Source organism: Cupressus sempervirens, chromosome 2 (genome assembly GCF_028749045.1).
Source record: "Cupressus sempervirens isolate cs-2001-9-10 chromosome 2, ASM2874904v1, whole genome shotgun sequence".
Classification (NCBI taxonomy): Eukaryota; Viridiplantae; Streptophyta; class Pinopsida; order Cupressales; family Cupressaceae; genus Cupressus; species Cupressus sempervirens.
The window spans coordinates 315476336-315502790 of NC_143119.1; the positions used below are offsets into that span (position 1 = coordinate 315476336).

At 32.5% G+C, this 26455-nt stretch overlaps 1 pseudogene; it reads left to right on the forward strand.

The window, feature by feature from the left end:
• LOC149572371 (uncharacterized) overlaps positions 1 to 18978 on the forward strand; it is a 71040-nt pseudogene extending 52062 nt beyond the window's left edge.
• The last annotated feature ends 7477 nt before the right edge of the window (positions 18979 to 26455 follow it).

Genomic DNA, 26455 nt, shown 5'->3' on the forward strand with positions numbered 1-26455 from the left:
TTGGGTTAGTGCTCCCAATTTTTACAACATAGACAACAGCATTGGTGGTGTCTTCCTGATTGGCAAAGAAAATTCACTTGAGACTCATGGCCTTTGTGTATATGAAAAAATTAGCATATTAAGGAATTGAACTTAGGTGTATCAATGGGAAGAGGAGATACTATGTTTCTAAAAAGATCTAGCCTTAGTGTGTTGATATATGATTGAAAAGATCATTTGAGTAGAAAGATTGTTGCAAGAAGACTATGTATTTTCAATCATTATTTTGTCACTGATGTTAAACCTATTATATGTTGGTAAGACAATTTCTTATATGTTTCAAGCACTATCACTTAGTTGATTGATGAGGAGGATTTGATCAACAAGATGTAACAACAATTCCTAGAGGAAAGTTTAAGTTATGATTATGTATTAAAGTGTAAGAATCGGTTAAGATAGTGATAACATAATGAATTGATGATCTACTTGAGGTTGCAAAATGACTAGCTACACTTAGAAAGTTTAGAAGAATAAGGTTAAACAAAGTTCATTTTCTAAGCTTGACCAAGTTGATAGAAGGTACCGAGAAAATTTAGTGCAAGCCAAGCAAAAAGTCAATTGGAGCTGAGTGAAAACAAATTCTAGTGGATGTCAAGCAAGTTAGTAGGTGTTGAGCAAGACAGTTGATGCTAAGTGTGTTTTAGTCGATGTTGAGCACTAGTAAAATCCAATTGATGCTGAGTGATTTTACAATAGATGTCAACTAACATAGTATGTGGTAAGCATTAGTAAATTTATAAATCTCAAGTTGTTACATTATGAATAATATCAAAGATTCACCAATTAAAAGCTGACAAGTTTCTTTTCTTGGAACTTTTGAATCAGGAGGAAGATAAGATTGATGAGTTGGAGGCAAGAAATCTTATGTAAACCATTTTGGAGGTGAATTCAAATGGATTCTAAAAAAAAATTCTAGAGAAGACAAGATATGGGGTAGATACATTGTATCCTACCTAATCCATTGAAAGCCCTAATTTTTGTGATGGATAATGAACAGGAAAAGAGTTATAATTTCCTATATGTAGGGATATTTGGTCATGAAGTAAATAGGTTTTAGAGATTTTTGATGTGAAAAATCTAACAAGGAGAAGGAAAGGGGTTTGCTTCATCAAGTGACCCAAGACAAGAAATCTGTAATGGGGAACTAAGCAAGAAGGCTTAAAGAGGACAAATGCTTGAAGGGTGAACAAGCTGTCAAAACTAAAAAGATTAGAAGCCAAGCAGAGTTGAGGAATAAATATTGATCTATAATATGCAAGTAAGGTTGTAAGTTATATCAAATCAAAGTTCTACTATTACTTTCTAACAATTGTATCAGATTAGGGTAAATCCTTTGGAGAAAGGTTGCCTTAACAGTCATTGGAAAATCCTTTAATAGGGTGGCATTCCAAGTGAATGGCCTAAAGTCCTCTAAAAAATATCACTTTTAATAGGGTGATTGACATCCCTTAACTGGGTCATATTTAATAGTGTGTGTTGTAACCTTTAACAAGGTTGGCCTTTAATAAGGCATCACTTCAAAAGAGTTAAAAAGAAGTAGCATGTTACTAGTGCTTTTTCCCAAATTAGGTTTCCATGTTAAATCATTGTGTCAAGTATGTTGATGAATGTGTTTTGTTTTATGCTTTACATTTCTGCATGTTAATTTTATAGTAACATATCAGTTTTGGTTAACACACAATGCATGCATGTATGGTTAAGAATGTTATATGGGTTCACTAAATTGTGAAAAATGTTATTTATACATTTGGACCTTGAATAATTGATTCCCCCCCCCCCCCCCCTCCCAGTTATTCTAAAAGAATTCCAACAATTGGTATCAGAGCCATCTACTTAAGAGGATTAGTTTTAAGGTACTAGAAGCACAAAGATCAAGATGTCAAAAACAGAGGTACCCAAGCTCAATAGAGACAACTTTTCTACATGGAAAAGTTTGATGAAGCTACACCTTGGAGGACTTGAAGATTATGCAAAATCATGTATTTCTATAGAACATGTTGATCCAATAGGAGCCCTAATTACTAAAAATTTGAAGAAAAATAAAGAACACAATTAGGCGATGTTGGAGATTTCCTCTTCCCTAAGCTATGCTAAGTTTAATGATATCAAAGACCTTAAAAGTACAAAGAAGATGTGGGCTGAACTAGATACCATCTATGGAGGAGAAAAAAATGTTCAAAGAGCCAAGTCAGAGAGCCTCAGAGGTAGGTTTGATGACATGAGAATAGAAGAAGGTGAAAATATTGCTCAATATGTTTCTAGAATAAAAGAAGTTTTTAGTGCAATAAATATGTGCTAAGTAAAGTCTTGAGAACACTATTTTAGATTAGGGTAAAAATAGGTTTTGAAGGGACCCAAAAATCTTAACAAAAAAGCAAAAGATAAACAAGAAAGCACAGCCAGGCTTTACAAGGACCTAAACTTACACTATAATAGTTATAAAATTAGGTTTTATAGGGACCTAAAACCAAAAAATAAGACTAGATAATGAAACCAAGTTTTACAAGGACCTAGAACCTAGTGTTTGAACAAAAGGAACAAAAACTAGATAAAAAACCTAGACTAAAGACTAGTTATTGGGACCACCACCAGAATAGAGACCAATTACTAGAACCACCAATAGCAGCTATTACAGCTCCTTGATCATTTTGACCACCTCCTTGCCCACCTCTGTAGTGTTTTGGATAGTGTTAGTATCAAATCCCACAATTACCTCAGTTTCCTTCTTCCTTGAACTCTATCTTGTTCTTTTGCTTGGCCCATTGGGAGACATATTTTTCACATTATTTCTCTTCCCTAAGCTAGTGGCAGCTGCACAAATGCTTGAAGTGACCTGCTCCATCTTATTGCCACTCTCTTTGATCAAAAGATGGAGATAATGTTCATATTCCATTAGCTTCTCTAGGATATTGCCAACCTAAATTTCTAGCTGAATGATATTAGCTCGATCAACTTCTTGGTCCTACTACATCTTTCCCATTCTTCTTTTCATATTCATTAACTCATTGTACATCCAGAAGTCACCTTGGAGAGAGGATTCTACCTTGAGCTTAGCAGTGTGAAGGAAAGAAAGCATTGTCTCCTTACTAGTAGATTCATCCTTCTCCTTCTTTATATCTTCTACATTCATAACACCCTTACCAATGAGGTCTTCCTTCTCCTTCGCTATTTCTTCCTCCAAATTTTCCTCCCTCGCTTTTTGGGTTTGCTCACTCTAGTTTTTATCCTCTTCTCCAACATTTTCTAACCCTATATTTTTATCATAACTTTCCTTAGCTTCATCATTACTAGTATCTCCTTTGTTGCTAAGGTAACCCTCTAGATTTGAACTAAAATCTCCCATGTCTATATTCTCCTCATTCTCCATATTATTTTCATCTTGTTCATCTAAATTAACAAACTTGGTAATTTCCTCTACATTTTTTTGAGGCAATTCTTACTTCAAACTCCTCTTTCTCACACTAACCCCTTCCTCTCCCTTACTCTTCCTAGAGTAGGTTTTACTAACAGAGCCCCTCTTTTTCTAAGAGGGTGGGGAAGAAACAATAGCCTTACTCTTACAGTAATTCTTAATTAAAAGGATTAGCCCTTCATGTAAAATCGAGTGGGAATCTTTTTTCCTATGGGCTTCAAGGCTTTGAATAAAAGAAAATCTTAGATAAAATGAGATTCTATCCTTATACCAAAAATGATTCAGGAACACAAAATGAAATTTATGAACTCATTTTTCCCTACCATCTAAAATGAAGTACTCATAGATGCAAGAGAGAATGTCTTGCCAAATAACTTTTATTTGACTCAGTTCGTAAAAATTTCCATTCTTCTCCAAATTATTTTCCTCCTCTTCTGTCTTTAGAAATTTCTTAAATGTAGCATTGGAGATACTGGTTTCCTTGCCAAATTTTATGCCCTCCTTAGGTAGCCCTATAACTTTAGCAATGAAATCATCAGACAAATGAACTATTACATCATGCATGGAAACCCTATCCTCGATCCAATTTTTGAAGAATGCCTCTATGACATGTGTTTTATAGCCATGAAGGCATTCCAAGTAAGTAGTGACATTACCCTTCTCCAGAATCTGCCAAACAAAGGATTTGGCCTTCCATGCTTTACAGTTCTTTGGTTCATGTTTTCTTAGTTCCCCGCCATTTTTGAAAACTTCTTTTCTCTATGAAAGGCCAAAATCGAGCAAACAAGTAAACATAAATATTTGAGAAAAGCCAAGGTGTTCATTAAAACAACCAAGGCACTCGTTAAAACACTTACATGCCAAGCCAGGATAATAATCACAATTATGTACTTTCTCGAGAATACAACACTGTTCTCCATAACCCCACTTCAATTTATCATTAAATGCTAATATTAGAAGATCTTTCCTTCCATTGTGTGAGTTCTATCATTGTAATGACCCCTTTTTCCATCCCATAAATTTTCAGTATAGAGTTCTATAATCTTTTTATTTATTTTCCATATGATCCCCCTCTTACCAAAATTTGCATTCAATATATATAAACTTTGATTCTAAGAGTCACATCTTTTCATTTATATTAGAATAATAATATTATATTGATAATAAAACTATATTAATAATTAGACTATAAAATATTTTAATACTATATCAATTATATTTCTTTTATTAATATTAATATTATTACATATAATGCATTATATATTTACTTTTTTTTAATTATTAATCTAAATATTATATTATTTATAGTATTCTTATTATATATATAAATAAATATAATATAATATAAAATTATATATTGATATGCTAATATTTAGATTATTATCATATATTATAATTTATAGCTTTATCTTAATATTATTATATTATTCATTTTTCATATATATTATTTATCCTTAATATTATAATTTTATATTTATTAAATCATATGTCAATCTGGGGATATCATAGTCATAATTAATTAGAGCTTTCAAATCCATGCTCCTGCTTAGGTCATCATGCCATGTCATCTTGCATTCTCGTTAGATAGCCTAGTTAGCAATCTAGTCAACCACAACATTTTTTTCACGAAAGGAATGAGATATAAACACTTTATCAAATTTATCCATTAGGGATTTAATTTCCATTAACTAGCTTCAATAGACCATGTGATCAAACTTTTTCCATTAAGCATATTTATGATGTTCAAGGAATCTCCTTCCATCTAGAGGTACCAAAAACTAGTTTCCACTACTAACCTCATTGTATAAAGAGCTACAGTAACCTCAACTTTATGACTAGTAGAAGTATCGATAGGTATAGCAATAGCATCTATAATATTACTAGTGTGATCCCTCAAAACCCCTCCATAGCTCGCTTTACCAGGGTTTCCTTTAGTAGCACCATCGAAATTCCCTTTAATCCATCCCATAGGAGGAGCTTTCCACTAAGTATTCAGTCTTTGATCTACTTTCTTCATATTAGAACCTTTTAGAATTCATTGGATTGTCAATTTGGAAATCTGCATTACACTTTCTCTGAGAATTGAAGTTTTCCTTTATTGCTCTGACAATGTTTTGGACAAGCACCCACTTAGGCATTTCTTTGTTTATAAAGATTTTTTTATTTCTTTCTTTCCAAATTCCCCACCAAAGATGAGGAAGAGTAATTTTCCATAGGAAACCAACATCATTATCCTTAGATGGGCAAGTCTAGCTCTAAAAATAGTGTTCTATATTATTTTGGTGGACCCAAGTAATATTCCAGAAGTTGAGAATAGAACTCCACACTTTTTGACTATAAGTACAGTTTAAGAACAAGTGATCTCTATCTTTGTATCCTTCTTTACATAGGCTACACCTATTAACCACATTAATACCTCTCTTTTGCACATTGTCCTAAGTAAGAATTTTATTCTAAAGCAAGATTTAATAAAATATATTTATTTTTGGAGTAAGACCTTTTATCCAAGCTTTAGACTACAAAGGGCGATTACCTTTCTCCTTAGATTTGAAAATAGAGGAAACTTTGAAATGACCACTTACATCAGCACTCCATATCATTTTATTTTCTTTATGGGGATACAAAGAAAAGGCATTCAACATAATCTAGATATTATGGAAATCTTGATTAACATCAACAAGGCTAACCCACTTGTTATTATACTAGTAATGTCCCACAAGAGTTCCATACAATTGCTTACATTTATCAATTTGGGTCCTATCCTCAAATTCCTCAATCAGACGATGATCTAGGATCCAAACATCTTCCTAGAATTTGACCTTCTACCCATTTCCAACTTTTCATAAGCATCCTTTACTTAAGATGTTCTTAGCTCCCTACACAACCCCCCAAATAGCAGAAGGAGATAGAACATTAGGAGATGATACAAAATCAGATAAAGAAGGAGCATTAAAAAGGTATTTATGTTTGGCTAGAAGAGCTTTATTCATACTTTGCACTAACTTGATTCCCAAACCACCTGCCCTGATAGGCTTACAAATTTGATCCCAAGCTATTAGAGCCATTCTCTTCCTTTCCTCGACACCAAACTAGAGAAAATTCCTTTGGATTTTTTCAATAATATCTACAAATTTTGCTAGAATTCTAAAGAGACTCAAAGCATAAGTAGGGATGCTTTGGAGACAAGATTTAAAGAGGTTGATTTTGCCAACTTGACTCAAAAGGTTACCCTTCCAGCCAACAAGCTTCTTATTAAACTTCTTAATGAGATCCTCCCAAAAAGAATCTAGAGCTTTAGGTCCCAAAGGGAGACCCAAGTAAATACAAGGAAAAGATCCTATTGTGTACCCTAGAATTTTAGCAATTTTTTTCTATCTTAAAAATGGGGTATTAATAAATAAAAAAGAGCCCTTATTCTAGTTAATCAATTGACCTGAAGTAGAAGAGTATAGGCTAAGGGCTTTTTTAAGATTTTTGGCTTCCCTGACTTTAGCTTTCCCCATGAAAATAGTGTCATCAACAAATTGACCATGAAAGAAAGTAAGAGGTTGAAAAGAAGGTTGCAAACCTTTAATATGCCCTTGCAAAACCAATTTCCCAACATACCTCCCCAAACAATTAGCCAATATAGTGAAAAGAATAGGGGATAAAGGGTCTCCCTGTCTCAATCCCCTAGAAGGGCTAAAGAATTCAAAGGAGCACCCATTCGCCAGAACAACAATTGAAGTAGTAGAAATCAACTAAAGAATTTCCCTCACTATCCTATAATTAAAGCCAAAGGCCAATAAAATCTTTTCAAGAAAAGCCCATTCCACTCTATCACAGGCTTTCGTAATATCAATTTTCATGATAAAACCCTGATTATTGGAACAAGATAAAGAATGAATATTCTCATGAGCAGCAATAATAGAGTTAAGAATTTTCCTGCCTGGGACAAAACCATTTTGTTGATTAGCAATAAGAGACAGTAGCACCATAAGTAGCCTAGAAGTGAGGACTTTTGAGATAATCTTATAGAAAGAATTACACAAACTAACAAGCCTAAATTGATCTAGAGAATCAGCCCCAATCTTTTTGGGAATAAGGTAGAGGAAAGTGAAATTGATCTCCTTAAGCATACATTTTTCCCCAAAGAATTCTTTAACAGCATGAAATACATCTTTTCCAACTAGTTTCCATTCCTTTTGGAAAAACAACATAGGAAAACCATCTGGTCTTGGAGACGTATCCCCTCCTAAGGAACAAACTGCCTTTAAAATTTCCTCTTCCTTAGGAATAGTGCCTAACATTTTATTTTGCTCTTCAATAACTAGAGATGGAATAACCTTCAAAATTTTAGCTTGTTGAATGGAATCAATATTAGAGTCAAAAGTCATCAGAGTGGAAAAAAATTAGACCATCTCTTTTGAGATATCCTTTTCCTCAATAGTATTCATATTACCCTTCTTAAGATATGAGATGTGAGTTTTAGCTCTATGTTTCAAAGTAGAAAGATAAAAAAACCTAGTATTTTTATCTCCTTCATTTAGCTAGACCGATCTAGATCTTTGCCTCCAATAAATTTCCTCTTTAGTAACAATGTCATGATACTCCACCAATTTTTCATTTTCTTCTCTAACAAGGTCAACAATATATCCTTCCTTCTATATCTTACCTTAGATATTTTTCAATTCTTCCTTAATACTTGATTTACTCTCAATAATATTACCAAAACATCTTTTATTCTAGATTTTAACCTCCTTTTTGATATTGCTTAATTTTGAAGCCACTCTAAAAAGAGTAGTTCCATCAACATCTGTATTCCACCATTCAGCCAGTTTATGCTCAAACTATGGGTGCTGCATCCACATTTTTTCAAATCTAAAAGGGAAATTTTTTTTATATTGACCTTTTTAGCAATTAGAGGGAAATGATCTGACCCAATTTTCTGTAATGCCTCTAACTTGCATACAAAATCTTTAGTCTAGTCTGGAGAAATAAGATCTCTATCCAAACAAGCCTAAATAAAATCATCACCTGGCCTCTTATTACTCCAAGTAAAATCTATACCATGAAGATCCAGATCCATTAAACCCTCTTTATTAATGAAATCCATAAGATCTAGTTTCCCATCTAGCTGACTCACATTACCCCACTTTTTTCATGGTCATAAAGAGGAACATTAAAATCCCCAATGAAGGTCCATCTCCCAAATTAGTCTTTACTCTTTATATTAGATAGAGTTTCCCATACCTTTTTTCTAGAATTCTTAATATTAGGTGCATACATGTTGACATTACACCATTCAATATTCTAGTCAATGCTAGTAATTTTAACCATCATAAAATGTTTATTAGCATTCAAAACAATTCCTAAGAAGTTGGATTTTTTCCATAACATCAGAGTACCTCTTGAAGCTCCTTCTGAAATACTTTCCTTTAAATAGTAATCATTGAAAGATTTAATTTTTTCAACTCTCTCCTTCTCCATTTTTGTTTCTTGCAACAAGAAAAAATCTGGCTTATGTTCCCTAACAAAATTCCTAACAACATCAAGTTTATGACTATTGTTCAATCCCCTAATATTCCAAGTGATAATTTTCATGTTTATTTTTCAGGGGTAAAATCCATAACACTTGCCTATCTTCCATCAGCAATATTCTATAAACTTTCTATTTCTCTAGTTTTCCTAGAAGATTTCCTTCCAAGTTTCTCCAAAGTTCCAACATTCGGTTTCATCTTAGATTGCTTCTCCAGTTTACTACTACAAGTCTCCACTCCTTTAGGAGCTGAATTACTTTTCTTTTCTATCTTTTTCCTTTGATTATGTTTCTATTTCAGATCCTTCTCTTCAAAATTCCTCTCCTCAACTTCAAAATCATTCCAAAGAGGAACAATTTATTTGCACAAAGGTGTCTCCAAGGGCTTAGAAAAAACATTTTGGACTTCAATAGACTAGAAATTTTGGGACTCCTCTGACACCATAGATCTACTTCTATCTACCAGAATTTCACCTTCCTCTATTTCCTCCATTTCTACTAGATCTTCCCAATTTGTATCATTCTTCTAGTAGATGACTAATTATTTCATCATGTCATCCATATTCTCCTTATTTCTCTTAGGTGAGGTAGAATCTAACATTATCTCAATCTCTCTATTTTCACTGCTCAAGTTATCCTTCAAAGTAGAATTTCATGACATCATGCCAATTTCCTAATTTTTTGAATTCAGATTATCCTTCAAACCCTTCTCAAGAGTAACTTTAGGTTTCCAAACTTTCTTTTGGGCTTTTTCTTCTTTCTTTTTATCCTCCTTATCAATTTTAGGATAGTTCTTACTTTTGTTAGGACAGTTTTTCACCCTATGACCCTTTTTTTTACAGGAAAAATAGGTATTTGGAAGATCTTCATATATAATTTCTTGTATTCTTTTTCCAAGTTTTGAAATTAGTTCCACCTTTTCAGGGAGGTGATTCAAGTTTACCACTTTCACATATAATCTTGCACTTTGAGGTTCTTGAGAAGACTATTGCCTATGAATGTCATTAGAGTATCTACAATTCAAGAGTTAAGATATATGCCAAGAAATGATCTAACCCTTAAAGGTCTAGTAGGAAGACTCACTACTTTTGAGTTATCTAATTTTGACAACTATAGACCAGAGAGTATTGAATCAGCTTCTAAAGAAAAATTGTTATTGAAGGGTTATGAGGAGGTAAAGCCAAAGAAAAAGAAAAGAAAGATAAAGTATGCATCTAGTGATAGTAGTATAGATGAGGAAGACATTAAACAATTGGAAGCATTGCTAGCTAGAAGATTTCATAGAAGAAAAGGCAAGTTCAAAGGTAAGTTGCTTATCATTTGTTTTAATTGCAATGAAGTTGGTCATATTGCAGCAAGATGTACAAAGAAGAAGAACTTCAGAGAAGGAAACAAGCACAAAAATAGAAGTGAAGATGATGGAAGAGACTACAAAGATAAAGGCAAGAAGCCATGCTACATTGCTGATGAATATGACTATGATGAAAATGATGATGAAGTGGTATATGTTGCAATGAAAGATGAATTAGATGAGAATGAGGCAACTACACTTATGCCTTGTGTGAACAAGAATGAAAAATGGATCATTGATAGTGGATGCTCACATCACATGACTAAAGACATAAGTAAGTTCATTACCTTAACTTGTTATGATGGAAATAGTGTAAGATTTGGTAATGATGCACCATGTTTGATAAAAGAAAAGGATCTATCAAAATCATAGACAAGATTTCATGTGATAATGTTTATTATGTTGAAGGATTGAATTATAACTTGTTAAGTGTGTCACAATTGAATAATTATGGTGCAAAGTTGAGTTTGAAAAGAAATTGGCCAAGATATATGATACAAATGGAAACTTGATTAGAAAAGGTGATCAAACTAGGAGTAATATATTCTATTTGGATATAGAAGATGCTACTTTTCTTATTTCAAAATTTGATGATGTATAACTTTGGCACAAGAGACTATGTCATATTAACTTTGATAATCTAATTAGTATCAGCAACATGAAAAGAGTTAGAGGTTTGCCTAAGTTGAAGAAATCAAAAAATATAATGTGCAAACAATGTCAACTAGGCAAGATGACAAATTAAAGCTTATACATCTAAGGAAATACTTGAAATTGTTCATATTGACTTGTGTGGACCCACTGAAGTGCAAAGCTACAAAGGAGATAAGTATATAATGTTGCTTTTTGATGATTACTCTAGAATGATGATAGTCATGTTTCTAAAAAAAAAATCAAATGCTTTTCAAATGTTTAAATGGTACTTGGCAAGAGTTGAAAAAGAAATAGGTAAGAGTCTAAAATGTTTGAGATTGGATAGAGGAGGTGAATTCACTTCGCATGAGTTTGAGATTTTCTATAATGACAAAGGAATCAAGAGACAAACATCTGCACCTAGGACCCCCCATAAAATTGAATTGCTGAAATTAGAAATAAGTCAATAATGGACTATGCCAAAACACTCATGATGGAGAAAAATGTTGCTCTAAAATATGGGAGAGAAGTTGTAAGTACTGTTGTATACACCTTAAACTGTGTGCAAGTAAAGAAAGGTACTCAGTCAACACCTTTTGAACTATTGTATGGTCATCCACATGATGTGAAATATTTTACGGTATTTGGAAGCAAATGATATATTCTTACAGATGTTATAAGTGGAAAGTTTGATGCAAAGAGCGAAGAAGGTATATTCCTTGGTTACTCCACAAAAAGTAAAGCTTATAAGTGTTTAATTACTAACACTAGAAAAATTGTGGAAATTACAAATGTGAATTTTGATGAGTTTATAGAAGCACATGAGGCTTAAATTAAAAAAGAACTAGAAGATTACAAGTCGTTTGTATACTATTATGAAGGAATGACTACTGAAGAAGATGCTACAAATCATACAAAAAACCAATAGCAAGTCTTGACAACTATCAAGTCAAATCCTATGAATGCTAAGTTGCATTTAGATGCCGAGTTGTAGAATGGGGAGAATGCACAATCTGACTCTGAGATTAGCACACATGAAAGAGATGCTAAAATACCTAACAAAGATGCACATGGTGATATTGAAGTTGAGAGACAAAATGCAGCCATAAGAACTAAGCCTAGACTATCCAAATATGTCAAGAGACACCATCCTATAGATCAAATCATTGGAGACAAAGATGCAAGGCCAATGACAAGAAATAGATTGAGAGGGGAATTAGGTTTGTTAAGCATGAAGGAACCTAAGACAATGAGAGATGTAATGGAAGATGATTATTGGTACAAGGCTATGGAAGAGGAAATTAAACAAATAGAAAAGAACTAGACTTGGAGCCTAGTTACTAGACTAGAAGACAAGAATGTGATTGGCACATTAATGGGTATTCAAAAAGAAGTTAAATGAGAATAGTGAAATAATAAGAAACAAAGCAAGACTAGTTTGCAAAGGGTATGCACAAGAAAAAGGAATTGACTATGGTGAAACATTTGCCCCTATTGGAAGAATGGAAGGAGTAAGAATTATGCTTTCTTATGCTGCATATAAAGGTTTCAAAGTTTATCAAATGGATGTCAAGTCTGCATTTCTGAATTGAATAGTAGAAGAAGAGGCCTACATAGAATAGACAGAAGGATTTGAGGATAAAAACAATAAGAACATGGTATGTAAACTACACAAATCCCTATATGGATTGAAACAAGCACCAAAAGCATGGTATGAGAGACTTCATACTTATCTTTTTAAGATTGGATTTGAAAGGACAAATGATAATAGCAATTTGTACATGAAGATAGATAAAGAAAAAGGTATATTATTATCTAAAATATTTTTTGATGACATAATATTTGGAGGACAAGATGCTTTGTGTAAAGATTTTGCAAATCAAATGAAGAAAGAGTTTGAAATGTCAATGTCTGGTGAGATCAAATTCTTTGTAGGATTACAAGTCTATCAAATGAAATATGGCATATATATCACTTAGTCAAAATATGTCAAGGAGTATTGAAGACATTTGGACTTGAGGATTCAAAACCAATAAGTACACCTTTGGTAATAGCACTCAAGCTATCAAAGAATGATGATTCAACTAAGGTCAATCAAACATTATATAGATCCATAATTGGCAAATTGCAATATGTAGTACACAGCAGACCTGATATTACATTAGTTGTGGGGATAGTTGCTAGATTCTCTACTAACCCTAGAGAGAATCACTTGATGGTCATAAAAAGAATAATGAGATACTTGAAAGGAATATAAGAGTATGGTTTATACTATAAGAAGAATGAAAAGTTCAAACTAAAAGCCTAAACTAATGCTAATTGGGCTACAAATATTGATGACAGAAAGAGCACTAGTGGAGGACCATTTTTCTTAGGCAAAAGACTTGTTACATGGACTAGCAAGAAGTAGAGTTGTACTTCCCAATCTACTATTGAAGCAAAGTATGTTGCTACTGCTATTAATTACACAAACATTGTATGGATCAAATAGCTACTAAATGGAATGAAGGAAGATATTACTGAACCAGTGACACTTTATTGTGATAATACAAGTACCATAAATATATCAAAGAATCTTGTAATGCATACAAACACAAAGCACATTGCAATAAAGTATCATTATGTAAGGGAGTTGGTTCAAGATAAAGAGTTGGAGATGGAATATATCAACATAAAGGAGCAAATTGATGATATCTTCACCAAAGCATTACCTAAGGATGCTTATGATTATCTAAGATGTAAATTAGGGGTGATACCCCTATTAAAGGCTATGTAAAAGATAGAGGGAGTACCCTACATCAAACAAGCTAACATGCATTTCATACACATTGATGTAGTGGATCTTACTTTAGGAAATTGCCTAAAATAATCACAAAACTAGAATTTCAAAATAGTCACAAGAAAAGTGACAGAGGGAGCAAATTGAAGAGCCTACAAAAGCTTATGTCTGCATATATCAAGATGCCAAGTGTTGAGTATATGTCTTTGGCATTTTTGTCAAAGAGGGAGAAAGTACATTAAATTGATCAAGAGGGAGATGATCAAGGGAGGAATGATCAAGGGAGAAGTGAGAGTACATCATCAGAGGATCAGAAGATTAAAAGAAAGAAATAGGGACAAAGCAGAAAACAAAAGAGGGAGATATTTAGATATTCTACTGATCCATGGAAGAAGAGAATGCTATATTTTGTAACCTAATCAAAACAAGGAAGCTGCTAATAGAGGGAGAAGTTCTATTCACAAACTTTCTTTTTGGCATTGCCTTACTATTTTAACCTAGTTAGTTTGATGGAACAAGATGTTCATCATTTGTTTGACTGGTTGATCAGTTTGGTTTTCCATCAATGCCAAAGAGGGAGATTGTTGATATATGATTGAAAATATCATTTGAGTAGAAAGATTGTTGAAAGAAGACTATATGTTTTCAATCATTGTTTTGTCACTGATGTCAAATCTTCTATATCTTGGTAAGATAATTGTTTATATGTTTCAAGCACTATCACTTAGTTGATTGATGAGGAGGATTTGATCAAAAAGATGTAACAAAAGTCCCTAGAGGAAAGTTTGAGTTATGATTATGTATTAAATTGTAAGAATCAGTTAAGATAATGATAGCATAATGAATTGATGATCTATTTGAGGTTGCAAAATTATTGGCTACACTTAGAAAGTTTAGAAGAATAAGGTTGAACAAAGTTCATTTTCTAAGCTTGACCAAGTTGATAGAAGGTGTTGAGCAAAGTTAGTGCAAGCGAAGAAAAAATTCAGTTGGAGCCAAGTGAAAGAAAATTCTAGTGGATGCCAAGCAAGTTAGTAGGTTTTGAGCAAAATAGTTGATATCGAGTGATTTTTAGTTGATGTAAAGCACCAATCAAATCTAGTTAATGTTGAGTGATTTAACAATAGATGTTGAGTAACACAGTATGTGCCAAGCATCAGTAAATTGATAAATGTCAAGCTATTGCATTATGAAAAAGATCAAAGATTCACCAATTAAAAGCTAGCAAGTTTGTTTTCTTGGAACTTATGAATTAGGAGGAAGATAAGATTGATGATGTGGAAGCACAAAATTTTATGTAAACTATTTTGGAGGAAAATTCAAATGGATTCTAGGAGAAGTTTATAGAGAAGACAATATATGGGGTAGATACATTGTATCCTACCTAATCCATCAAAAAGCCTAATTTTTGTGATGGATAATGAGTGGGAAACGAGTTATAATTTCCTATATGTAGGGATATGAAGCAAAGAGGTTTTAGAGAGTTTTGATGCAAAAAATTTGACAAGGAGAAGGAAAGGGGTTTGCTTCATCAAGTGACCCAAGAGAAGAAGTCCACAATGGTGAATTGAGCAAGAAGGCTTAAAGAGGATAAATTCTTGAAGGGTGAACAAGCCATTAGAACTACAAAGATTGGAATCCAAGTGAAGTTGAGGACTAAATAATGATCTGTAATCTACAAGTAAGGTTGTAAGTTGTATCAGATTGAAGCTATATTGTTACTTTCTAACAATTCTATCAAATTAGGGTAAATCCTTTGGAGAAAAGTTGACTTAATAGTCATTGGAAAATCCTTTAATAGGGTGGCATTCCAAGTGAATGGCGTAAAGTCCTCTAACAAGGTTCACTTTTAATAAGGTGATTGAAATCCCTTAACTGAGTCATGTTGAATAGTGTGTGTTGTAACCTTTAATAAGGTTGGCCTTTAACAAGGCATCACTTCAAAAGAGTGAAAAAGGAGTAGCATGTTACTAGTGGTTTTTTCTAAATTGGGTTTCCACATTAAATCATTGTGTCAAGTATGCTGATGGATGTGTTGTGTTAAAAATGTTAGCTTTACAGTAACATATTAGTTTTGGTTAACACACAATGAATGCATGCATGGTTAAGAATGTTATATGGGTTCACTGAATTGTGAAAAGTTTTATTTGTACATATGGACCTTGAATAACTGATTCACCCCCCACCCCCCCACCTCTCAGTTATTCTAGAAGAATTCCAACATAGTGATCAACTTTGTTTTGATCATGAACAATGGGGGGAAATTGGAGCTTCCCTATTAGTTTTATCTCCCTTTTCTAGTTGGTGGTTGCTAAGAAAATTTGTATAGTTATTCCAATTAGGCATCATGATGGAAATGGGGATAAGCTTTCTCGGAGCTATGGTGGGGGTGCTGATAAAGTCATGTATGCTAGGGTTGAAAGGTTCAAAAGAGTGAGGACCACAAGGTAGTGAGCATAGATCTTTCACATGGGGTTGAGAAAGAAACACTATGATCATTTTAGTGACTATTTGGGGTTGCAGTGTTTTTTACATTTTTATTATTTTATAATTGACTGGCTTATTAGATTTAGAACTAAAGTTGCTTTTATTTTTTTATATTATAAATTGTTGTATGTATTTTGTGTTCATATTTAAATATCAGGCTTTTCTATCCTTGGGAAAGAAAGAAGAATGCACATTTATTCTTTGGAAACTAAATTGTTTAAATGAGCAAACATACCCATTTCAAAAACATTCCTCTCTTTTTCTTGACAATAATATTATTTTTGTCAGTTGTCACTAAAGTTCAAAAATGATAGGTTTAAACCACGGACAAAAATAACAATTAGATGCAAATATAACCAATAATAGAAAATAATAGATCACATAGAAAAGAACACAAGACACCAAGATTTAACATGGTTCACCCAATCCCTGGGCTACGTCCACCAAACAGAAAGTCCAATATTATTATGATCCAGCGATTGCAACTTGATTACAATTTGTAATCCCTTATAACTTGATATTGCCACAAGAACCAATTTTGCATCACCACAATGAAAAATTCCCTAACCCTAAGCCCTTTTATACAAGTATTTTTATGTTTCTTTAGGGTTACAACATGTCAGCCATATGTCAGCCATACATCGGCCACAATGTCAGCCACGACCCAAAAAAAAATTGAGGTAGCAAAGAATTTATGATGTATAGTACTTCCCTAATCAGTCACCACAAACTAACCAAAAATATAATAGTGTCCTTTTTCAATCACCTTTTGTACCTTAGATCTAGTAACACTTTATTCATTCACTTATTATTAATTTATTATAGATTTTATGTATAATTAAATATCAGTCATATTTTAGTTTATAACTCAATTACTATTAAACAAAAAGCTTTTTTTATTTAATTCATTTCCTTTTTTCCTCAACTCTTGGCATCCAATGCTCTTTTGAAAAATAGGCTAATGGTCATTAGCAAGCTTATTGCTAGAGAAGGGGACACAACATACCCTTATGTTAGGGAAACCCTATCTTGAATCACACAGTTGTTTCTAAATCATGTAGATACTCTCAGCAATTCACCCTATTTTCTCCTAGACACTCTGTTAGATGGCTGATTTCAAATTTGAATACTTGCATCATCTCTAGGGTGCTTTCTCTTCAAAGTACAAATAAAATAATTATGCTGGCATAATGGCTTTTTCATCAATCATTTTCTATTCTAGTGGAAGCAACTTGATTACTATTGCTCTATTCAGGATCCTATAAAACATTTTTCTTTTGGCTTTCACTAAATATTTTTATTTTTTATTTAAGCTTTATCACAAGCATGTTGAAGTTTTGTTGAATTTTCATGCCAAAAAAATGGCCGCTTGCACCCTTATTTTCAATTTCATTGATCAATAACATGTATACTAGATATTAAATATTAATTCTTATTTGATGATTGGAAAAAAAATTGGAGTGACAAGATGCTTTACAAAATACATTATTTTCTCATATTTGTTCATTTTTTTTTTGTCCCCTAAGAAAATAATCAATTTATTTCTTCCAAATAATTTTATAAATTTATCAAAAATTATGTTGTGCATTTTGCTTCAAAAATAATAAAATTAGGTGTTTGTAGGTTTATGCCACATGAATCAATCACAAAAGAAGAGGGTACACATTTGCAAGGAAAAATTTGCAAAACATGCATGGGACTCATTAAAAGCCTTCTTCTTTTGGGTTGCCTAATTTACTAGGGGGAAATTTCAAGCTTCAGTGCTCTCAATGCATGTCATACTGGTGTGGGGTAGAACAAAAACTTGAGGTTGTATGGAAACATTCTTATAAATAGTGTTCTCTTTCAATGCTTCTAATTGCTTCCATACTATATTTTATGGGGCACAGACTTGGAAAGGGTTTTCTGTATTAGTCCAAAATACTAGTACAACTTGTCAGGCTCAATTTGCATGGACAAGATTTTCATTGACATATGGCATTAATTACCATATGCTCATTCTATGAGCTTTACATGTTGTAGATCAAATATCACTTCTCAAGTTTTAGCTATTATTATTGGATTGGCCTCCTTTGCATAGAGTATCTTAGTTGAATCAAACACAATGCAGATATTTAATTGTTGTTGTAGCCTTGCAAATAACAATTATAACATTTTGATCTCATTTATCTAGACCATCATGGAAAAATAAATGTTACTTCTAAATGTACTTTACTTAAAGACTTTATTTACTCCAATTGTTGCAATGGCTCCCTTTATAGATGCTTTTATAGGAAATTATAGGATAGTATGGATACACATTTTACATTGCTCATTGGAAAGAGTAGGTCTAGCTTTCATTAAGTGAGGTCAATGGGCGACTACATGCCCAAACTTGTTTCCAAAATATACTTGTGGTCAAATGGAAAATTTGCATTCAAAGGCTCCAACACATGGATTTTCCCATACAAAAAATATTGTTGAAAGTGCCTTTGGTCATAGGCTTTAGGATAATTTTGAGGATTTTGAAATTAAGCCTATTGATTTTGGTAATATTTCTCATGTACACAAGTTTGTGCTTAGATTTTAGAGTCCAAGTCAGGAAGTAAAGCCTATAATAGTGGCTATAAAAGCAAGACATCCAGGAGTAAAGGAAGAATTTTGTAGAGATTTTATTATAATAAATTGGGTTGCAAAGGTTTCCTATTTTATACCTACATTACAATAGTTAATCAAGACTTGATGAAAGTGTTCAACAATTTTTTGTCACTTTACCTTAGCAATGAATAACTAAATTTCTAAAGTACAAATCATCTAAATCTCACATTTTTTGAATGAAATTGTCATATGTTAAGTATTTCATTTTTCATTTTTCTTTATGATACTTGTATGTGTATTTGTAGAAACTTGGTGTTTTATTTGCAATGTTGCAACATTTTACAATTTAGAAGTTTGCTATATGCTTAAATGTTTACAATCTTTAAAAATGATTATGTAAAACCTTGTAGAAAAATATAACTCTGGAATGCTTCTATATTTATTGTAGGTGACTGAGGCTATTGTGCAAGCTAGCCTTGAATCATCCAACTTGATTGTGGGTATCAATTTCACAAAAGAAAATGAGTGGATAGTTTTTCCTCTACCCTATCAATGATTTAATTTTTCTGTTGGTTTTAGAAATGTTCCATGTGAATTTTATATCTTTTCTTCTTTTCCTTGATTTTATTTGGTAGCTTTGCAAGCTTTCTTCTTATTGTTTCAATAGAAATAAAACCATTGTTGTGGATGTTAGGTGCAAAGTCTTTTAATAAATGAAGTTTACACCATCTTGGAGATAATCCAAATCATTATGAACAAGTAATTTCAATTATTGGATGGACCTTGTCTACTTTTGACAAGGACAACTTAATCCAATATTTTGGTTTTGGGGATGGTAAGTTTCAAACTTCTTTTCATATTATCTTGCCAATTCATTTTCATATAACACTTTATATAGTTCACATGAGACAAAGTGAAATGCATGTCACTAACAATACATTCTTGTTGCATCGTACAACTTCAACTCATGACCAGCAAGTGTTCAGTTTCTATCCAGATGGTAATTTACACAATGGATTTGTATTTGATCAAGCTTTGATGTTTATGATAAAAATCTAAATGTAGAATGGCTTGTGTATTGAAGTCTTGGGCTTAGAAAGTATGTCTTTCTAGAATGATTGATTCGGTTCATATTTATATCATTCAAATATGTAGTAGGTATTGAATATAGTTATGCCATTTACTAATGTATTTTATGTTTTTTTTTTTTTTCTATTAGGACCAACATCTTTTGGACCAATCATCAAAGTAGCAATCTATATTATGGAGCAAAGTTAGGGGCAATACCATGTTCTTTTGATAATTGTAGATGGACAGGTTGTATATCATTTATTTAAGTTTCTTTTCAAACGTAGTGTTAATTTAACAAATTAAAACTTCTTTCATCTTGTTGGATAAAAAGTATTTACTTGCTAGAATTATTAAATTATATGTAACGTACACTTTTTTCTCTTTTCTTCTTTTGATCGGTAAACTGTTGAAGCCTAGATTAATTATTGTTATTTATTTTAATCAATTATTTTTATGTGTTAAGGGAATTCAAACCAAAGACCTCCCACATGAGAGGCTCACAAGTTACTGTTGTGTTGTAGGCTCTTTCCTATATGTAACATACACTTACACTGCACATATTGTCCTTATTGTTTATGCTTGTACCCATCCTCGAACTCTATTTATATTGATCATTGATTTCCTAAATTTTTATCTTTCTATAAGTCTTCCTTATTTTTGTGTCTGCATATTGATGATTTTTTTCTCATATTTTGCTTGTATGTATTTTGCATATCAACTGATCTAATGCAAGTTAAATATTTATAGGTAACAAGAAGCATTGACAATGAAAATAGTAACCTGAGCCACAAGAACATAATACAATCAATGCAATAGTGCAAGCAAGGGAATCCCATGTACATGATTTTGTCATATTTTCAATGCTAATAAGTATTCTATAAACTTGTAGCTATAATGCAAGAATTGTTACAACCATGCAATGGATATCTACAATTCTATCATAATTTATACCATACAATTTTATTCTAAATAAAGTTGAAGTTAAAGCCCTTCCTACCAGCACCCATAAACATCCTTTTCATCATTTGTATCCATTTTTTCACCTCAAATACCATTTTCTTCATGTTTATCTATGCAAGCACAAAAAATTGTAGCCCAATACAATTCAAATAATAATGCTCTTACAATGCTCTCTCAACTTCACAATATCTATCATTGACTTCCATGTAGCACCCAATCTAATATTTATATTTATGCATCCTTTATGTAGTTTGTATATATAAATCTCTCATCTTCTCTATGTGCTTTCCATTACAAATATGGGTGTTAAGTCTTTCTTTTGGCCCCCAATCATAGCCGCATCATGTTGAGCAGTACAATTTTATGCATCTCCTTCCATTTCTGGTAGTGGAGGTCCATTCAAAACTACCCAATTGTTTCTTGTCCACCTAAATATATGAAACAAAAAAGCTCAATTATAAGTAATTAGATGATATATTAAATAACAAGAACTCAAAAGATAAGAATCAAGATAACATAGAAAATTACACATTATATGATCTTTTTTTAAGGGTGCTCGCTCAATGGAAGAGCACCTACTTTACAAGTAGATGGATGATGGTTTGATTCCATCATGCCCTATTATGACCAAATACACTATTTAATATGCTACTAAATATTTGATCAAATATACTACTAGATATAGTACTAAATATATCACTAAATATGTGACTGAATATACTAAATATGTGACCAAATATATGATTAAATATGCTACTAAATATATGATTAAATATGCTACTAAATATGTGACTAAATCAACTATCAAATATACAAATGAATATGTGATTAAATATACTACGAAGTATGTGACTAGCCACATGATTAAATATACTACTAAATCAATTATTAAATATACTACTAAATATACCACTTTATATACTACTAAATATACCACTAAACCAATGATCAAAATTAGTGATCAAATACTTAGTTAAATTGCTTAGTAGTAAATTTAGTATTGTTATAAATGATTGGATATTAACTAATATTAGTCACATGACTAAGTTTAGTCACATATATACAAATTCTAGTGTTTTAGTCATATATTATTGTTTGTGTACTAGTGATCATGCTCAAGTTGGAGTAGTACTAGGATGGGTGACCTCCTAGGAAGTCCTAGTGCTTCACCTCTATGAGCATCACCTAGATCTAATGAGTGTTGAGTGTTCCATTTATTCTCATAAGAGATGGATTCATGTTGAATAACTACTCATGAAATATAGGTCAATGAGTTTGACCCAAAAACTACACAGTTAGATACTAATAGCAATATCACAAGAAAATTCTTAGCTAAACTTAGAGTAGTTATAGGTCTGGCTAGTAACTAGAAAAATATTAACAATCTTACGAAGATAAGGAAGGGGAAGTTCCTTCCCACATAGCCATGAAGCTAACAATATGGAATGTTAGGGGCCTAAATTACCCTAAAATTAAGCACTTACTCAAGTTTAATTTAATACTATTTGAAATAGATATTGTACTAATACAAGAATCAGGACTTAATAAGGAAGGAGAAAATTTTAGTTGAAAACTAAGTGTGGACATTAAGGTTAAAGTTTTTTTTATCAATGACTCACACTTAGTCAATTGGTTAAGTTGTTACCATTCTTATCTTGTAGTTTGTAGTGTTACCAAGTACTCTAGTTACTACCAAGTTCTATAGTTGCTACCAAGTTCCAGAATTATTATACAGTTCACGCCAAGTAGTATCTACTGAGTTGATTAGTGATAGTGCTAAACAACCTTCACAATATGAACTGAGTTGCACAATGTCAACCATGTTCTCTAGTATCCACCAAGCTTATAGTATTAGTGATGTAAATCTAGTGTTGACCAAGACAAGGTGTGTCAACCAAGTGATTGAGTTTATATGGAGCTCACAGTGTTAGTGTTCATCAAGCCATGGAGTGTCAACCAAGTGATTTAGTTTATATGTTAAGTTTTACAATGCTCATTGATTCATGCAAGTGCTAACCAAGTTAGAGCTACTTAGAAGTGATTAGTATGAACTGAGCTTCTACATCTACCAAGTTCATGATGATGTCAAGTGTTGGCAATGGTAGTCAAGTATAAGAACATTGCCAAGTTTGTCTTCAAAACCTGAGTGCTAGTAGTTGGTCCAACTTTTTGATCTTGATGGAAACCTATGTTGTAGTCAACTTTGACAAACTATGATTTGGATTGGTATATATGTAATGTATTGTATCACATCCAAATAATGAAGAAAGTATAAAGCAAATACAAAGAGTAGAAGTGTGAATTGTGAAGGCTACAAGAAATATAAGAGAGTGCAAAGATTTATCTATCATAGCAAGGTGATCTTTACACTTCAAAGGAATCTCAACCAGAAAATTAGAGTTATAGATCAAAGATTAGCCACTAATTCATCCTAATAGGTGTATCAATTAAATCCTTTAACTAGGTAGACTTAACAGTCTTTGAAAAATATCTTTACCAAGTGCATACTTCATTGCATGTTTTGTAAGGACCTAGACCATCAGCAGTGATAAATTGTAAGCCTTAATGGGCCAACTTTATATTATAGTACTAAAGCTTGTGGGTATCATCCCCACCCCAATTTTCCATTCTATTTGGAAGGGTTTTGGGTCACCATATCTTGTGTCAAAGTGTTATGAACGTTTTACTTCTTTCATTCTCTCATGCATGTAATTGGATTAGAATATTATATGAAGGATTAATTGGTGAATTAAGTTAAAGTTTTATTGGTTCCTGATTCACCCCTCCCCTCTTAGTAACCTAGCCTATCTAATATTTCCAACAATTGGTATTAGATCTTTGTGGTTCTCAAAGAAGAAATTTAACAACTTCAACAAAGATCAGAGGCAATGGAGGTATACAGTCTAGATAAGGCTATTGACAATGAAAAGTTAGATCCTGAATTAGCTATTGGTATCTGAAGAAAGAAAAGGAGAAACTCTCTCAATCGTTGAAAAGAAGGAAAGATCTTATAGTATAAATGAAAGACAATCTCTACACTAAAGAAAGAATTGAAGATATATGTCCTGAAAGAAACTCAAATGAAGTTGATGAAGCAATCAAAGATCTACTTGAAAATAATTCCAATCTTCAAGAAGTTAGAAAACTGAAAAAAGAACAAGAAATCTAGTTAGTAAGATTATGTGAAGTTGTGGAAGAAAAAGATAAAACCAAAGAAGAGATAGAAGAAAAGAACAATGAAATTCAGCATCTATCCCTTTAGCAAGCAGACTTCATTGATCAGGTCACTAACATAAATGAAGAACTCATGGATCTAAGATCAGAGAATGAAAGATTATAGAATAATCTAAACACTAAGAATCAAACCAATGAGAGAATAATGAAATCTCAAGAAAGCATAAATCAATTGAATGAGTAAAGTTAGTATAGACAAAAATGCAAATTAGGCATAGGATACATAGAAGAATGTGAATCATCCAAGCAAGGAGCTCAAAAGAATCAAAGGCCTGATTGCAATCACTATGGTAAGTTAGGTCATACATCAAACAAATGTTGGAGTAATGGTAAAGAAAAATTTAATGGAAAGTGTTACAATTGTAACAAGTGGAAATAGAGCAAGTGAATGAAAGGAGAAACCTAAGTTTGAAGGTAAATTTCAAAATTACAAGAAACAAGGACACAAATATTCTAAATGCAAAACCAAGATATTAAATCTAGAAAAATATATTGTAAAATCTATATTTAGATGGGACTACAACACATGATGTAGATGCCACTATTGTGGATAATTTGGGCATATTGGAGAAAATTGTGTGAAACATCACATGAGGAAAAGAGACACCACTAGAAGATATTTCATTTGTACAGAACTTGGACATCTTGCCTAGAACTATATGAACATTGGAAGAATTGAAGATGAAAAGAAAGCCAAAACTAACAATATCAGAAAGAAAATGAAGTAGCAATAGCCACCTAAATCTTCTAAGAATGATAGTTTGGGTCATGAAGCAAATGTCACTCAAGAGTTGGGTGACTCAAGAATCTCGACTTAAATTTCCTATGGAATGACTAGAACTAAGACTCTAAAGAAGACATCTCAAATTAGTTCTAGCTAGCTACAAGGAAAGATCCATATCAGCATTTAAGATGCACTAGGATCACTAAGTGGTTATGGAAATCATAGACCTTACCAAGCTAGGTTGGGTTGCAAGACACTGCCAATTAAGTTTGGGTTACACTAAAGTATTGTGTGTGGACACCGAGTTGTTGAAGACTCTACCAAGTAACATTAGGACTATCAAGCTATGAATATATGTCGAGTGGAAGATAGTCTGTCACCAAGTGAGTGCTCATACCAAAGCATTTATGGTGATTGAAAAGTCAAAATTGTTAAAAGGGAGAAAATTTAATTCATTTTTCACTATGAATTTTTTAGAGTTATTTTTGAAGATCAATCTATGTGCTTCCAATTAATCTATGTGTTTGTTGTTGGAAGAATTTTTGAAGTTTTTTGTAACCCTTCAAGACCATACTAAGCATGGCTTCTTCTAGCAACAAAGCAAAGAAAGGATTAGAAATGTTGATTCGAGGAGCAGAATGTGAGCTTCCAAAATTCAAGATTAGTTCAACAATTGCCAAATCACTGGACCCAGCAGGTGCACAATCACAAATTCCTTCCTAGGCATTACTCGTGCACAATATATGCTCATATTACATCGACATTTGGAAGAAAAGGGCTTGTCGCATATTTCACATATGCCAAAGGATTTTTAGGGAAAGTGGATATGATTCATTCTAAGTCATGTTCACAATGGGAAGTTATGGTTGGACCAACACATTTTGATAACAAGGAAAATGATTCATCAAATCACTAGTCTTCCTATGTTAAACAAAGAAAAGGCAACCAAACTCGAGGTTGAGTTGAACCAACAAAGAAAACTCTTGTTGAGTGGGATGGTAGAGGAATGAAGATAAGTGGGATCATAGACATGGAATTGAAATTTGGAATTCATGTGATTACCCACAAAATCTACAACTCTAGTCATCTCAATAGTGTATCATGTGAGGCATTAGATTTGGCTTTAAAAGTCATAAAGAATAACATGTCATTTGACCTTGTTGAGTTTTCATTGAATCAGTTCAATAAGAACATGGAAAGCATTAGAGGTTCTTAGAACAATCCTTGTAAGTTTGGCTCACTCATAACTTGTTTATTTTTCTTTGTACAATTTTTTTCCCTTTTAAAGGCATAGTTGTATGGAGGAAAGATGTACCTATTCTATATCATGTAAATGAATACATAACAGAGATGGGTGAAAATTTTGATAGTATAATGGATAACTACTTTGATACATTCAAAGAGAAGATGAATAATAGATATAGGATACCAAAGAAACTTGTAGAAGACTACAAAGATGATATATGTTTCATGGTATACTATGATAGAGTGTATATTCAAGTAGTGAGACCAAGGGTAGCAAGTGTTAAGCCTCTTGAATATGAGGTTAACATAGATGATACAAAAGATATCATTGAGGCTCTATTGAATGAGGTTGTGGATCTTAAGCACCATATTTTGGAACTTATGGAGAAGCCAAGGAAAGAATAGAACTTGAAATTAAGCTTCCT